The following is a 16,451-nucleotide window of genomic DNA, read 5'->3' as shown; positions in this document are numbered from 1 at the left end:
CTCCCTGCAAGTCTCTTCTTGCTCCTCGTGTTCATAATCACAGTCAAGGTGAACAGTAAAGCACACTCTGTTACAGTTTCTCCTTTTCAGAGATTTCTCAAGTAGCTATTTAGGAATATTAATTTCAGCAAATAAAAGCTGTTCCATCCAATGGTAGGAATTGTGTGAATGGATTGGACTAGAGAATTTTGTAAAACCAAAGAACTAGAAATGAAGACTAGCCTTCTTAGCATTCCTTCTGGGCTCTACCCCACAGGTACCTGGCAACAGCCAGGTATGCCTGGCTTACTATAAAAGGGGACTATTCGCCCCCTCCTCATTCTTACTCTGTTACTCTTTGTCCCTTCTCTCCCTGCCCCTTCTCTCTTTCTTCCCTCCCCCTCCCCCTCTCTTTCCAAATGTTCCTGGCAGGCCTTCCCTTTCTCCTCCTCTTCCTCTTCTCTCCTCTCCTCTCCTTTCTTCTTCTTCTTCTTCTTCTTCTTCTTCTTCTTCTTCTTCTTCTTCTTCTTCTTCTTCTTCCTCTCTCTCTCTCTCTCTCTCTCTCTCTCTCTCTCTCTCTCTCTCTTCCTTTCTCAACTCCCTTTCCCATGCCCTAAATAAACTTTATTCATGTGGCAGTTACCTCCGTGGGAAGGGATGCCTTGGCATGGGCCCACCAAGGCACCCCTCCCACCACATCATACCTCACTCTATCAAACATATCCTTGGGCCTTTTTCTTTTTTATAAAACACAATGAGCCTCATAAAAGACATGGATGGACCAGGCCAAAAATACCAGTAACCCTGGTCACCTCCTATTTAGCCTCTATATTTTTCCACATCAATTCCTTTTTCTTCTCTGAATATCTGACTTCATGGAGTCATGCTGTATGTAGCTCAAATGGTACTTACCAGCAAATTACAGTTTCTGAGATATTTCCACCACACAGGCTCATTCTGGACCCACTTGATACCCAGGACATTGACCCAGAACAAGAAGTTTTAGTGATCAAGGTTCTGTCTTGTTGACATCAGAAATTGTCAGAGAAGCGAGATGTGCAGAAAGGTCAAAAACCTAATTCTAAGATATAGGATCTGCTACCCCATATGTAAACATAAACCCACATTGTATTATGATAGCCCTGTCATAAAAGATTGGAATTTAGCCTCCGCTTTGGCATTAATATCTATTTTAGAAAGAGCAGAAAGGCAACGTGTTAAGATTAAGAAAGTGTGTTAGTTGTTTGGGGGAGTTGTTTTGTTTTAGGGGGTTTTGTTTGTTTGTTTGTTTGTTTGTTTGTTTGTTGTCAACTTGACACAAGCTAGAGTCACTCAAGAAAAGAAAACATCAATTGAGAAAATGCTCCCACAAGTTTGGCCTATGGGCAGGTCTATGGGAGTTTTGTCTTTATTATTAATGGTTAGTGATGGAGGGTTTATACCATTGTGAGTGATTCCGCCCCTAGTCAGGCATTATATAAGAAAGCAGACTGAGCAAGCCATGAGGAGCAATCCAATAAACAGTGTTCCCTGTGGTTTCTGCTTCAGTTCCTGCCTTGAGTTCCTGCCTTGATCTCCTTTGACAATGGGCCGTGATACGGAAGTACAAATGAAATAAATCCTGTCTTTCCCAAGCAGTTTTTGCTCATGGTGTCTTATCACAAGAATAGAAAGCAAACTTCGACAGGAGGTAAGGATGCTATGAGAAATCCAGACATGACTTTGACAGATTCCCAGGGCTCTGAGAAGAGCCGTCTCTCACTTTAACTCAAGATGCAGGAGAGTAGGTGCAGTTACTGTAGATAGGTAAACATCGATAGCTATCTTGCTTAATAAGTTTACACTTTATAATTTGTAAGGACATATTCAACCTGGAAAACACTGAAAAATTAATGTAGCTCTTCCCCAGAAGACCCTGGATGAGGCAGCAAAGGAAGTGTACACCACGCGGTAAGCACATCTGTAAAGCCCTCTTACCCTCTATGCACGCGGCCTTGCGTTCCATCACCAGAGCCCCTCCTCACAGCATTTCACTCTTCTTTTTTTTTCTTTTCTTTGGCAAATAAAATACATTTTTATATAACAATTCATTCACTCATTGAGTCTAAAGGGCTTTTTGTGTTGGTTTGGTTTTGGTTGGTTGGTTTGTTTGGTTGGTTGGTTGATTGATTGGTTGATTTGGGGTTTTGGTTGGTTGGTTTGTTTGATTGATTGGTTGGTTGATTGATTGATTGATTGATTGATTGATTGGGGTTTTGGTTGGTTGGTTGGTTTTTTCCTTTTTCCCTCCTCTTCCTTCCAAAGCCCACCTTGTCTTCTTCTCTACTCTTCCTTGGCTCTCGCTGCTCTGACAGGTCTACACGCTACAATCTTCTTTTAGCTGTTTTCTCCCCAAATTCCTGTTCAACAAACCCACAGACCTTTCCCAGTAACCTTCTAAAATGTGAATTCAATGCATATGTTACTTGCTTGGCCTATATTGAAAATCCTTTCATTCCTGTCTGGCTATGTGGAGAAGATGAATCTATGAACTTCTGTTTTCTCCTGTCTTGCTCATTCGCCAACTCCCACCCACAGGGATAAAAGTGGCTCTCTACATTTCTGGATTCAAATGACAAGAAAGACTACAGATTCAAGGCATGACCGATGCTTTCCTAACACTCCAGGTTACTGTACGTGAGATGCAGCTTCTAAGGCAGCACCAGTGGAGCCTTAACAAGCAGGACCTAGGCAGTCTCAAGGACACTGCCCATCCCGCTTCAGTGTTTGGGCTGTCTCAGTTCTAAACAGCAGTTTCTGTAAGCTTCCTGGTCACTCAAAAAAATGTCATATTTGGGGAGACAAAGCTTAGAGATGGATATGAGAGACTTAAACCAATGCCAGTCTCCACACACCTTTGGCTGCAGTTGATTTTGGAACAGCTTTTGCCCGTATAATACGGCATTTTACTATATTGAAGACTGGATTGTTCTTGATTTTGTGCCTACCACAAAGTCACCATCCCTCCAGTCACTGCGATCCTCTGAAAGCAAACAGTTTTCTGCTTGTATTGAATATTTCATTATTTCCTATCATTAAAAATTCTTTTTCTTTCCCCCCCCCCCGTCTCTTTCATGGCAACATCTTTCCTTCTCAAAAACATCACTCTTTCTTGTTCCCAAATTGCAGAGGAGGGGAGGGAGAAAAGTTGAATACTGGTGTGAATTTAAATGCACCTGTTGCCATAGGAACAGCAGCGGTGAGGGTGGAGAACCACTTGCAGCTGCAATATATGCAGAAGACCTATTACCAAGCCTGGAAACTAATTCCATAAGCAGGGACAAGGGTGTGCACATTCAGAGAAAATGACTTATTTTGTTGGGAGGAGGCAGGGAAAGCCAAAGAAGTCCAGGTCATGATCATGCCAGTTGCCTGACAAAGTGGCTGTTTTCAAAGGGGTCTTTGGAAACAATTTGCAACAATCTTGACTCCAAGAAGATAGCCACAGGATCACCTCCTAGGTCTCCTAGCCTGTTTCCCAGCAGGCCAGGTAAAGAGAGCAGGGTAAATATGGCGCCCCCCCTTCCCTTTAGCAACCCAGTGCCAAACCGCTGCCTCTTTAGCACCACAAAACTCTGAGTGATGTGCAATTCCAGTAGTTCTCAGCCACTTCAAAAGCAAAGAAAAAGACTCCATTAAACTCCTGGCACCATGGAAAGAAAGCTGTAGCTACATTTCTCATTCTTCTCATTAAACAAGATTGTCCTATTAATTAAATTGTTGCTTATCGTATGGGTTTTAAAAGATGGGAGACTATATTTAAGGGTATTGTTTTCCTCTCATCTTGATAAAAAAAAAATACGTGAACAGAGGAAGTTAGTCGCATCCATACCTCTGACTTTACAAACAAATAGTTTGGGGTACACCACCCTGGCCACCACAGACAGACAGACAGACAGATGTAGAATGCAGCAGAAAGGCAATGGAAACTAAAAACAGAACTTCCAAAAGCACCACAGAATGACAAGCCTGAAGAATGTAGGGTTCCCTAGAGAAACAGAGCTGATAAAATGAAAACACACATACACACTTTGTTAGAGTGCCTTACAGGCTGTGATCCAGCTAGCCCAACAACATCTGTCTCCTGAAGGAACATCTAAGCATCCAATAGCATTTGGTCCACGCGGCTGGATGTCTCAGCTGATCTTCAGCATACATCAGAATCCTGAAGAAGTAGGCTCTAATAATTCCAACGAAGGAATGAATTTGCCATCAAGCTTGAAGGCAAGTAAGCAAAATCAAAAGCTTCCTCCTCCTACATTTTTATAGGCTACCACCAGAAGATGTGGCCCAGATTTAGGGTGGGTCTTCTGACCTCAAATGATCTGAATTAAAAATGGGCCTTCCCAGGTCTGAGGATCTCATTAAGAAAATCCCTCACAGCTGTGCCCATCTGCTTGGCTTCTAGGTGTAGTCAGTTTGACAACTGAGAACAGCCATCACAGCATGTGACAGCTTGGGGACAAAACTGTGCCGGACCTGGTACAGCCTCCCAGACTCAAGTATTCTCAGGTATGAACTGAGACACTGGGGAATAAAACAGTCAGAAACCCAGACAAGGAGACAGAACACATAACCAGACACAGGGATGGCTGCACCTTACAAAAAAGCCTCCGGGCTCAGACACTGAAATCCCTAGAGGTGGTAGCTGACAGGTGGGTACTTCAGAGCAGGATGCTGTAGAACACTGAGTTCCATAGAGATGGACCTTTCTGGAGCACTACGCACCTGCACTCTCAACTGCACAAAACAAGGAGGAGGTAGGAAAAGCACATTTAACTGGTAAGGGGGAAATGCTGAGTGACGTTAAATCATCTATTTCATTTTATTTCCTTTTTTATTTCATACTTGTGTATTTGTATTGTTCCTTCTGTTTTAGCTTGCATATTTTTTGCCTGAATAATAATTTATGACCGTCCTTTCTTTTTCTTCACCTCTAAAGGGTAGACCCAGCCACACCCAACACAAAAGAACTGGGCAGTGTCTTTGGAGGAGTGTTTGGTCTCATAATGTTGTCATGGCTTTTTAACATTATAAGCTCTTGGCATGTATACGACAGTTTCTGGTTTTGTGTTTTTATGAGATTCCTGTGTGACTTTGTGTACTTCTTTGTCTATACGTGTTTCTTGTTCTTGTTCTTGTTCTTGTTCTTGTTCATGTTCTTCTTCTTCTTCTTCTTCTTCTTCTTCTTCTTCTTCTTCTTCTTCTTCTTCTTCTTCTTCTTTTTCTTCTTCTTCTGCTTCTGCTTCTGCTTCTGCTTCTTCTGCTTCTTCTGTTTCTTCTGCTTCTTCTGCTTCTTCTGCTTCTGCTTCTGCTTCTTTGGCCCTTTTTCTTGTTTGGTTGTTTGGTCCTATTACAATGTGTTCAGTTTTGTTTTATCTTATTATTATTCTTGAGATGCCTGTCTGTTTTCTAACAAGAGATAGATATGGTATGGGTCTGGGTAGGAGCGTGGTGGGAAGGAGCTGGGAGAAGTAGAGGGAGGACAGTCACAACCAGAATATATTGTGTGAAAAAAAATCTATTTGCAATAAAAGAAGAACAGAATAAAGCACGAAATGGGGCAATATATTAAATTCAAACAAACACCGACAAAGGTATCACCTTTTGTTGACAGAGCACCAAGCAGAAGAAATAGAGAGATGTGTGAGCATGCCCACACGTCCAAGAGCTCTGGAATATATTGAATATTCAATAGAACAAATATAAGACTCCATAACATATAAAAGGGAGGTTAAATATAAAAACTAAAGGCATAGAGCATCTATTCAATGAAATTGCATCAGAATTTTCCCAAATTGAATGAAAGAAAAATAATAATAAAAGAAAGGAAAGAGTCATTAAAAAAAGAGAGAGAGAGAGAGAATACTCACATGGGCATGATAAAAGAATAACTCCTCCTTAGTCAAAATGTCAAAGGTACAAACAGAAGGAACAATACTAAAAGCTGGTAGGAAAGAACACAAACCTACCTTCAGAAGGCAGACTATAAAAATAACACCAGATTTCTCCTCAGCAAGCCTAAGTCTAGGAAAGCATAGAATGATAAATTTACTACACTCAGATGGCCAGATGCAGCAAAGATTGCGCTTAAAATTAATGAAGAAATAAAGGACACTGAAAGACAAGAACAAACCAAGACCATTCCAAACAACCAAGACAGCAGCACAGGAAGTGTATGTTTATCTGTGGAGGAGGAGAAACCACAGCCATTGAGTAACTATATATTCCATCCAACAGCTATGGAATACATATTCTTCCAAGAAATCCACCGTACCTTCTCTAAAAAAGATCAGTTCCTAGGACACAAAGCAAGTTTTAATAAATACAAGATAATCAAAATCATTTTGTGCTAGAAGTTAACAGCGAGAGGAGCAACAGAAGTATAATACTTGGAGAGGGAATAGCACACACTTCAGTGAACGTATGTTGTAGATGGTGGTGGCACAGGCTTTTGATCCCAGCACACAGGAAGCAGAGGCAGACAGATCTTTGAGTTCAAGGCCAGGTTGATATATAGAGTTCTAGGACAGCAAGGAAGAAACCCTGTCCCCCCCCCCAAAAAAAGATGAAGTAGAAAGTAGGTCATTAAAGATATCAAAAAATGAAAAATGTAAGTAACTAGAATAAAGGTAAAATGATAGCACCCTTTATCAGAAGCTCTGGCTTGTGCCTAAGGCAGTTCTTGAAGAGTTTGTATCTATAAGTACTTATAGTAAAAGGAGAGAGAGTGAGAGAGAGAGAGAGAGAGAGAGAGAGAGAGAGAGAGAGAGAATTTTCAAACAAACTAATGCAAAACAAGAACAAAATCAGATAAAAAAAAAGAAGTTATAGCCAGAAGTAATAAAGAATGGGATAAAATAATAAACTAGAAACAAAATAGAGAATCAATCAAACCAAAAATCTTGTTTTTTGAAAAGATAAACAAATTTGACAAGCCTTTGCCAAGCTAGCAGAAAAATAAAGACGACTCAAAGTAGTAAGATTAGGGTTCCAATGAATTCAAAGATACCTTGAAAAATTATATTTTAAAAGAAATGTCGGGGCTGGGGACTTAGCTCAGTGGTAGAGCGCTTACCTAGGAAGCGCAAGACCCTGGGTTCGGTCCCCAGCTCCGAAAAAAAGAACCAAAAAAAAAAAAAAAAAAGAAATGTCAAATGCAGGAGAAATGGACAATTTCCTATGAACGTGCGACCCATCAAAATTAAATCAAATGTGTATAAACATATGTAAGATACGTAACAAATAATGATGAAGTAGTAGTAAAACATCTTCCAACAAAAAAATAAAAAGTGGCCAGGATCGTATGGATTCACCTTTAGATTCTGTCAAACCTTCAAGGAAGAGCTGACACTCTAAGTTCCTCATAGTGTTCCAGAGAATAGAAAAGACACAGCCCAACTCATTCCGCGTAAGTGGAATTAACCTAATGTCAAAACTAGATAAGGATGCCAAAAACGCCAAACAAAACTGCAGACCGCCTTCCTTGGTGAACGCAAATGGAAAAGATATGATTAAAATACTGGCAAACTGAACTCCCAAAAAGTATTATCATACACCATGACTAAGCTGATCTCAGTCCAGGGATGAAGGTAAGGTAGGTTCAATACACATCAATAAATATAATTTAGCATATGAATAGGCTGCAGGGCAGAAATGACACAAATATCACAGTAGACACAGACAGGACCTTCAGCAAAGTCCTAGATCCATTCATGGCCTAAGAGAAGCCAGTACTAAAAGGGAAACATCTCAACAGAACAAGGCTATATACAACGAACATAAGACCAAAGTTGTGCTAACTGGGGGAAGTAGAAAGTGTTTCCACTAAACTCAGGAATGTGACAAAGGTGTCCACTCCCTCTGCTTTTATTCAATATCTCAGCTAGAGCAGTAAGGCCAGAGAGAAATAAAAGAGAAACAAATGGGGGCTGGGGTGGTAGAGCGCTTACCTAGGAAGCGCAAGGCCCTGGGTTCGGTTCCCAGCTCCGAAAAAAAAGAACCAAAAGAAAAAAAAAAGAGAAACAAATGGAAAAAGAAGTCAAATTATCCATGTTTTCATGACAGAAAACCTATACTTAAACACCTTAAAGAGCAGTGGTGTTCAACCTTCCTAACCCTGTGACCCTTTAATACAGTTCCTCATGTTGTGGTGACCCCCAACCATAAAATTGTTTTCATTGCAACTTCATAGCTAGAAATTTGTTATGACTAAAAATATAAATATCTGTATTTTCTGATGGTCTTAGGTGACCCCTGTGAAAGGGTTACTCTACCCACAGGTTGAGAGCCATTGCCCTAGGGACTTTGCAAAAAAACTTTTGGAATGGAGAGATGATTCAGTGGTTAAGAGCACTGACTGGGTTTTTTGTTATTCCAGATGAATTTGCAAATTGTTCTGTCTAACTCTTTGAAGAATTGGATTGGTATTTTGATGGGGATTGCATTGAATCTGTAGATCGCTTTTGGTAAAATGGCCATTTTTACTATATTAATCCTGCCAATCCATGAGCATGGGAGATCTTTCCATCTTCTGAGGTCTTCTTCAATTTCTTTCTTCAGAGTCTTGAAGTTCTTATTGTACAGATCTTTTACTTGCTTGGTTAAAGTCACACCGAGGTACTTTATATTATTTGGGTCTATTATGAAGGGTGTCGTTTCCCTAATTTCTTTCTCGGCTTGTTTCTCTTTTGTGTAGAGGAAGGCTACTGATTTATTTGAGTTAATTTTATACCCAGCCACTTTGCTGAAGGTGTTTATCAGCTTTAGTAGTTCTCTGGTGGAACTTTTGGGATCACTTAAATATACTATCATATCATCTGCAAATAGTGATATTTTGACTTCTTCTTTTCCGATCTGTATCCCCTTGACCTCCTTTTGTTGTCTGATTGCTCTGGCTAGAACTTCAAGAACTATATTGAATAAGTAGGGAGAGAGTGGGCAGCCTTGTCTAGTCCCTGATTTTAGTGGGATTGCTTCAAGTTTCTCTCCATTTAGTTTAATGTTAGCAACTGGTTTGCTGTATATGGCTTTTACTATGTTTAGGTATGGGCCTTGAATTCCTATTCTTTCCAGGACTTTTATCATGAAGGGGTGTTGAATTTTGTGAAATGCTTTCTCAGCATCTAATGAAATGATCATGTGGTTTTGTTCTTTCAGTTTGTTTATATAATGGATCACGTTGATGGTTTTCCGTATATTAAACCATCCCTGCATGCCTGGGATGAAGCCTACTTGATCATGGTGGATGATTGTTTTGATGTGCTCTTGGATTCGGTTTGCCAGAATTTTATTGAGTATTTTTGCGTCGATATTCATAAGGGAAATTGGTCTGAAGTTCTCTTTCTTTGTTGTGTCTTTGTGTGCTTTAGGTATAAGAGTAATTGTGGCTTCATAGAAGGTATTTGGTAGTGATCCGTCTGTTTCAATTTTGTGGAATAGTTTGGATAATATTGGTATGAGGTCTTCTATGAAGGTCTGATAGAATTCTGCACTAAACCTGTCTGGACCTGGGCTCTTTTTGGTTGGGAGACCTTTAATGACTGCTTCTATTTCCTTAGGAGTTATGGGGTTGTTTAACTGGTTTATCTGTTCCTGATTTAACTTCGGTACCTGGTATCTGTCTAGGAAATTGTCCATTTCCTGCAGATTTTCAAGTTTTGTTGAATATAGGCTTTTATAGTAAGATCTGATGATTTTTTGAATTTCCTCTGAATCTGTAGCTATGTCTCCCTTTTCATTTCTGATTTTGTTAATTTGGACACACTCTCTGGGTCCTCTCGTTAGTCTGGCTAAGGGTTTATCTATCTTGTTGATTTTCTCAAAGAACCAACTTTTGGTTCTGTTGATTCTTTCTATGGTCCTTTTTGTTTCTACTTGGTTGATTTCAGCTCTGAGTTTGATTATTTCCTGCCTTCAACTCCTCCTGGGTGTATTTGCTTCTTTTTGTTCTAGAGCTTTTAGGTGTGCTGTCAAGCTGCTGACATATGCTCTTTTCTGTTTCTTTCTGCAGGCACTCAGCGCTATGAGTTTTCCTCTTAGCACAGCTTTCATTGTGTCCCATAAGTTTGGGTATGTTGTACCTTGATTTTCATTAAATTCTAAAAAGTCTTTAATTTCCTTCTTTATTTCTTCCTTGACTAGGTTATCATTGAGTAGAGCATTGTTCAATTTCCACGTATATGTGGGCATTCTTCCCTTATTGTTATTGAAGACCAGTTTTAGGCCATGGTGGTCCGATAGCACGCATGGGATTATTTCTATCTTTCTGTACCTGTTGAGGCCCGTTTTTTGACCAATTATATGGTCAATTTTGGAGAAAGTACCATGAGGAGCTGAGAAGAAGGTATATCCTTTTGCTTTAGGATAGCTAAAACTATACTCAACAATAAAAGGACTTCAGGGGGAATCACTATCCCTGAACTCAAGCAGTATTACAGAGCAATAGTGATAAAAACTGCATGGTATTGGTACAGAGACAGACAGATAGACCAATGAAATAGAATTGAAGACCCAGAAATTAACCCACACACCTATGGTCACTTGATTTTTGACAAAGGAGCCAAAACCATCCAATGGAAAAAAGATAGCATTTTCAGCAAATGGTGCTGGTTCAACTGGAGGGCAACATGTAGAAGAATGCAGATCGATCCATGCTTATCACCCTGTACAAAGCTTAAGTCCAAGTGGATCAAGGACCTCCACATCAAACCAGACACACTCAAACTAATAGAAGAAAAACTAGGGAAGCATCTGGAACACATGGGCACTGGAAAAAATTTCCTGAACAAAACACCAATGGCTTATGCTCTAAGATCAAGAATCGACAAATGGGATCTCATAAAACTGCAAAGCTTCTGTAAGGCAAAGGACACTGTGGTTAGGACAAAACGGCAACCAACAGCTTGGGAAAAGATCTTTACCAATCCTACAACAGATAGAGGCCTTATATCCAAAATATACAAAGAACTCAAGAAGTTAGACTACAGGGAGACAAATAACCCTATTAAAAATGGGGTTCAGAGCTAAACAGAATTCACAGCTGAGGAATGCCGAATGGATGAGAAACACCTAAAGAAATGTTCAACATCTTTAGTCATAAGGGAAATGCAAATCAAAACAACCCTGAGATTTCACCTCACACCAGTGAGAATGGCTAAGATCAAAAACTCAGGTGACAGCAAATGCTGGTGAGGATGCGGAGGAAGAGGAACACTCCTCCATTGTTGGTGGGATTGCAGACTGGTACAACCATTCTGGAAATCAGTCTGGAGGTTCCTCAGAAAATTGGACATTGAACTGCCTGAGGATCCAGCTATACCTCTCTTGGGCATATACCCAAAAGATGCCCCAACATATAAAAAAGACACGTGCTCCACTATGTTCATCGCAGCCTTATTTATAATAGCCAGAAGCTGGAAAGAACCCAGATGCCCTTCAACAGAGGAATGGATACAGAAAATGTGGTACATCTACACAATGGAATATTACTCAGCCATAAAAACAATGACTTTATGAAATTGGTTGGCAAATGGTTGGAACTGGAAAATATCATCCTGAGTGAGCTAACCCAATCACAGAAAGACATACATGGTATGCACTCATTGATAAGTGGCTATTAGCCCAAATGCTTGAATTACCCTAGATGCCTAGAACAAATGAAACTCAAGACAGAAATGTGAATGCTTCACTCCTTCTTTAAAAGGGGAACAAGAATACCCTTGGCAGGGAAGAGAGAGGCAAAGATTAAAACAGACACAGAAGGAATACCCATTCAGAGCCTGCCCCACATGTGGCCCATACATATACAGCCATCCAATTAGACAAGATGGATGAAGCAAAGAAGTGCAGGCCGACAGGAGCCGGATGTAGATCACTCCTGAGAGACACAGCCAGAATTCAGCAAATACAGAGGCGAATGCCAGCAGCAAACCACTGAACTGAGAATAGGACCCCCGTTGAAGGAATCAGAGAAAGAACTGGAAGAGCTTGAAGGGGCTCGAGACCCCATATGTACAACAATGCCAAGCAACCAGAGCTTCCAGGGACTAAGCCACTACCTAAAGACTATACATGGACTGACCCTGGACTCTGACCTCATAGGTAGCAATGAATATCCTAGTAAGAGCACCAGTGGAAGGGGAAGCCCTGGGTCCTGCTAAGACTGAACCCCCAGTGAACTAGAGTGTTGGGGGGAGGGCGGCAATGGGGGGAGGATGGGGAGGGGAACACCCATAAAGAAGGGGAGGGGGAGGGATTAGGGGGATGTTTGCCCGGAAACCGGGAAAGGGAATAACACTCGAAATGTATATAAGAAATACTCAAGTTAATAAAAAAAAAAAAAAGAGCACTGACTGCTCTTCCAGAGGTCTTGAGTACACCCAGCAACCACATGGTGGCTCACAACCATCTGTAATGGGATCTGATGCCCTCTTCTGGTGTGCCTGAAGGTAGCTACATTGTACCTATATATATATTAAATCAATAAATCTTGAAAACTCATAAATATGGCAAATATACAAAGTCAGCATATGGAAATCAATCACCTTTATATGTAGCCACAATGAACACGTCAAGAAACAAACAGAACATCTAAATGACTTTTTAAATGAATGCTAAGGAATGTACCTGTCCAAGAAAGTGAAAGATTTCTATAACAGTGAACTTAAAGCACTTGGCAGAGACATTGAAGAAGACACTGTGAGAGTTGAAAGCCTTTCGTCCTCACGGGTCGGTAGAATCATATTGTAGAAGCATCTAAATACTAAAAGTTATCTACAGGTTCAACATGACCGCCATCAAAATTCCAGTAGCGCTTTTCACAAAAGTAGTAAAACAATCCTAAGACTCATACAGGATCACCGAAGACTCCAGATCATCAAAGCAATTCTGAGTATTTGCAGAAAGGGGCCATACTGGAGCGTTTTACAGTGCTTTGTCTTAAATTATGTAGTCATGGTAATACAAACAACACAGTACTGGCACGGAGGCAGAAATGCTATTCATGGAATAACATAGAAGGCCCAGAAATTAACCCAGAGAGCTACAGATACCTCACTTTAACCAAAGTGCCAACTTTCCAACAAAATAAAGATTCTCCAACAAAGGATGCTGGGAAAACTAGATTTCTGCATGTAGAAGAATGAAACTAGATCTACCTCCCTCACCTGTACAAAACTCAACTAAACACCAATCTAAGATCTTGATCTAAGACATGAACTTGAAGCTACTAGAAGAAAATATGCAAAAGTACTCCTACATCTAAATAAAGGCCAAGACTTCCCTGCAAAGCACTCTAATCTCAAAGAAGATAATCCCCCCAAATTAATAAACAATGTTACAGGACATTAAAGCTTTCCCACACAGGCGAGGAAACAACCCACCGGAATGAAATTCTCATTTGTGCAGTAGTAAAACTCTTCGCCAGCTATGCATCAGACAAAGAGTTGATGTCTTAGAACCTATAAAGATTTAATCCCAAAAATAAAACAGAAAAAAAAATCTAGTCGACAAATAGACCAATGAATTAAACAGATAGTCCTCTAAAGAGAAATCGCAAATGGCCAATACATGTTTGGGAAAAGCGCTCACCGTCTTTAGGCACCTGGGGAATGCAGATCAAAACTGCTTTGAAATCCTGTTTACTGGCTGCCGCTGCAGAGAGCCCCTGGGCAGCACCCCACGAGCGAACCTGAGCCTCGGGACCACAGGTAAGACCAAATTTTCTGCTGCAAGAAAGCTGCCTGGTGAGCTTGGGACACACGGAAGCAGAATTTCTCTAGGAGGCACGGTCTGTGTTTACCGGAAGTCCCACACCCGCGGATCCCGGCCCGCAGCAGCTCTCTGCTCCCAGACCCGGTGAGAAAGAGACCCAACCGCCTGGTCAGGTGGGCACTCCTGAGGCTGCAGAGCGGAAGAGACCACCAACACTGCCCACCCCTGCCCACATCCCTGGCCCAAGAGGAAACTGTATAAGGCCTCTGGGCTCCCGTGGGGGAGGGCCCAGGAGCGGCAGGACTTCTGCGCCTGAGACACCGCCGGAACCTGAAAGAAACAGACCGGATAAACAGTTCTCTGCACCCAAATCCCGTGGGAGGGAGAGCTAAACCTTCAGAGAGGCAGACAAGCCTGGGAAACCAGAAGAGACTGCTCCCTGCACACACATCTCGGACGCCAGAGGAAAAAGCCAAAGACCATCTGGAACCCTGGTGCACTGAAGCTCCCGGAAGGGGCGGCACAGGTCTCCCTGGTTGCTGCCGCTGCAGAGAGCCCCTGGGCAGCACCCCACGAGCGAACCTGAGCCTCGGGACCACAGGTAAGACCAAATTTTCTGCTGCAAGAAAGCTGCCTGGTGAGCTTGGGACACGGAAGCAGAATTTCTCTAGGAGGCACGGTCTGTGTTTACCGGAAGTCCCACACCCGCGGATCCCGGCCCGCAGCAGCTCTCTGCTCCCAGACCCGGTGAGAGAGAGACCCAACCGCCTGGTCAGGTGGGCACTCCTGAGGCTGCAGAGCGGAAGAGACCACCAACACTGCTCACCCCTGCCCACATCCCTGGCCCAAGAGGAAACTGTATAAGGCCTCTGGGCTCCCGTGGGGGAGGGCCCAGGAGCAGCAGGACTTCTGCGCCTGAGACACCGCCGGAACCTGAAAGAAACAGACCGGATAAACAGTTCTCTGCACCCAAATCCCGTGGGAGGGAGAGCTAAACCTTCAGAGAGGCAGACAAGCCCGGGAAACCAGAAGAGACTGCTCCCTGCACACACATCTCGGACGCCAGAGGAAAAAGCCAAAGACCATCTGGAACCCTGGTGCACTGAAGCTCCCGGAAGGGGCGGCACAGGTCTTCCTGGTTGCTGCCGCTGCAGAGAGCCCCTGGGCAGCACCCCATGAGCGAACCTGAGCCTCGGGACCACAGGTAAGACCAAATTTTCTGCTGCAAGAAAGCTGCCTGGTGAACTCAAGACACAGGCCCACAAGAACAGCTGAAGACCTGTAGAGAGGAAAAACTACACGCCGGAAAGCAGAACACACTGTCCCCATAACTGACTGAAAGAGAGGAAAACAGGTCTACAGCACTCCTGACACACAGGCTTATAGGTCAGTCTAGCCACTGTCAGAAATAGCAGAACAAAGTAACACTAGAGATAATCTGATGGCGAGAGGCAAGCGCAGGAACCCAAGCAACAGAAACCAAGACTGCATGCCATCATCGGAGCCCAATTCTCCCGCCAAAACAAACATGGAATATCCAAACACACCAGAAAAGCAAGATCTAGTTTCAAAATCATATTTGATCATGATGCTGTAGGACTTCAAGAAAGACATGAACACACTTAGGGAAACACAGGAAATCATTAATAAATAAGTAGAGGCCTACAGAGAGGAATGGCAAAAATCCCTGAAAGAATTCCAGGAAAACACAATCAAACAGATGAAGGAATTAAAAATGGAAATAGAAGCAATCAAGAAAGAACACATGGAAACAACCCTGGATATAGAAAACCAAAAGAAGAGACAAGGAGCTGTAGATACAAGCTTCACCAACAGAATACAAGAGATGGAAGAGAGAATCTCAGGAGCAGAAGATTCCATAGAAATCATTGACTCAACTGTCAAAGATAATGTAAAGCAGAAAAAGCTACTGGTCCAAAACATACAGGAAATCCAGGACTCAATGAGAAGATCAAACCTAAGGATAATAGGTATAGAAGAGAGTGAAGACTCCCAGCTCAAAGGACCAGTAAATACCTTCAACAAAATCATAGAAGAAAACTTCCCTAACCTAAAAAAAGAGATACCCATAGGCATACAAGAAGCCTACAGAACTCCAAATAGATTGGACCAGAAAAGAAACACCTCCCGTCACATAATTGTCAAAACACCAAACGCACAAAATAAAGAAAGAATATTAAAAGCAGTAAGGGAAAAAGGTCAAGTAACATATAAAGGGAGACCTATCAGAATCACACCAGACTTCTCGCCAGAAACTATGAAGGCCAGAAGATCCTGGACTGATGTCATACAGACCCTAAGAGAACACAAATGCCAGCCCAGGTTACTGTATCCAGCAAAACTCTCAATTAACATTGATGGAGAAACCAAGATATTCCATGACAAAACCAAATTTACACAATATCTTTCTACAAATCCAGCACTACAAAGGATAATAAATGGTAAAGCCCAACATAAGGAGGCAAGCTATACCCTAGAAGAAGCAAGAAACTAATCGTCTTGGCAACAAAACAAAGAGAATGAAAGCACACAAACATAACCTCACATCCAAATATGAATATAAAGGGAAACAATAATCACTATTCCTTAATATCTCTCAATATCAATGGCCTCAACTCCCCAATAAAAAGACATAGATTAACAAACTGGATACGCAACGAGGACCCTGCATTCTGCTGCCTACAGGAAACACACCTCAG

The 16,451-nt window shown here is 41.9% G+C and overlaps 1 long non-coding RNA gene across 1 annotated transcript in view; it reads right to left on the bottom strand.

Annotated features, from left to right (window-relative positions):
• Positions 1–13,793, bottom strand: part of LOC120093828 (uncharacterized) — a 143,713-nt gene extending 129,920 nt beyond the window's left edge. Inside the window, exon 1 of the long non-coding RNA XR_015624941.1 lies at positions 13,609–13,793. This is a non-coding gene — a long non-coding RNA (uncharacterized LOC120093828). The remainder of the gene's footprint in view (positions 1–13,608) is intronic.
• Between the last annotated feature and the right edge of the window lie 2,658 nt (positions 13,794–16,451).

The sequence above is a fragment of the Rattus norvegicus genome, chromosome 7, assembly GCF_021556685.1.
Source record: "Rattus norvegicus strain SHRSP/BbbUtx chromosome 7, alternate assembly SHRSP_T2T, whole genome shotgun sequence".
In the NCBI taxonomy this organism is placed as follows: domain Eukaryota; kingdom Metazoa; phylum Chordata; class Mammalia; order Rodentia; family Muridae; genus Rattus; species Rattus norvegicus.
This window is presented reverse-complemented; position numbering and strand designations above follow the sequence as displayed.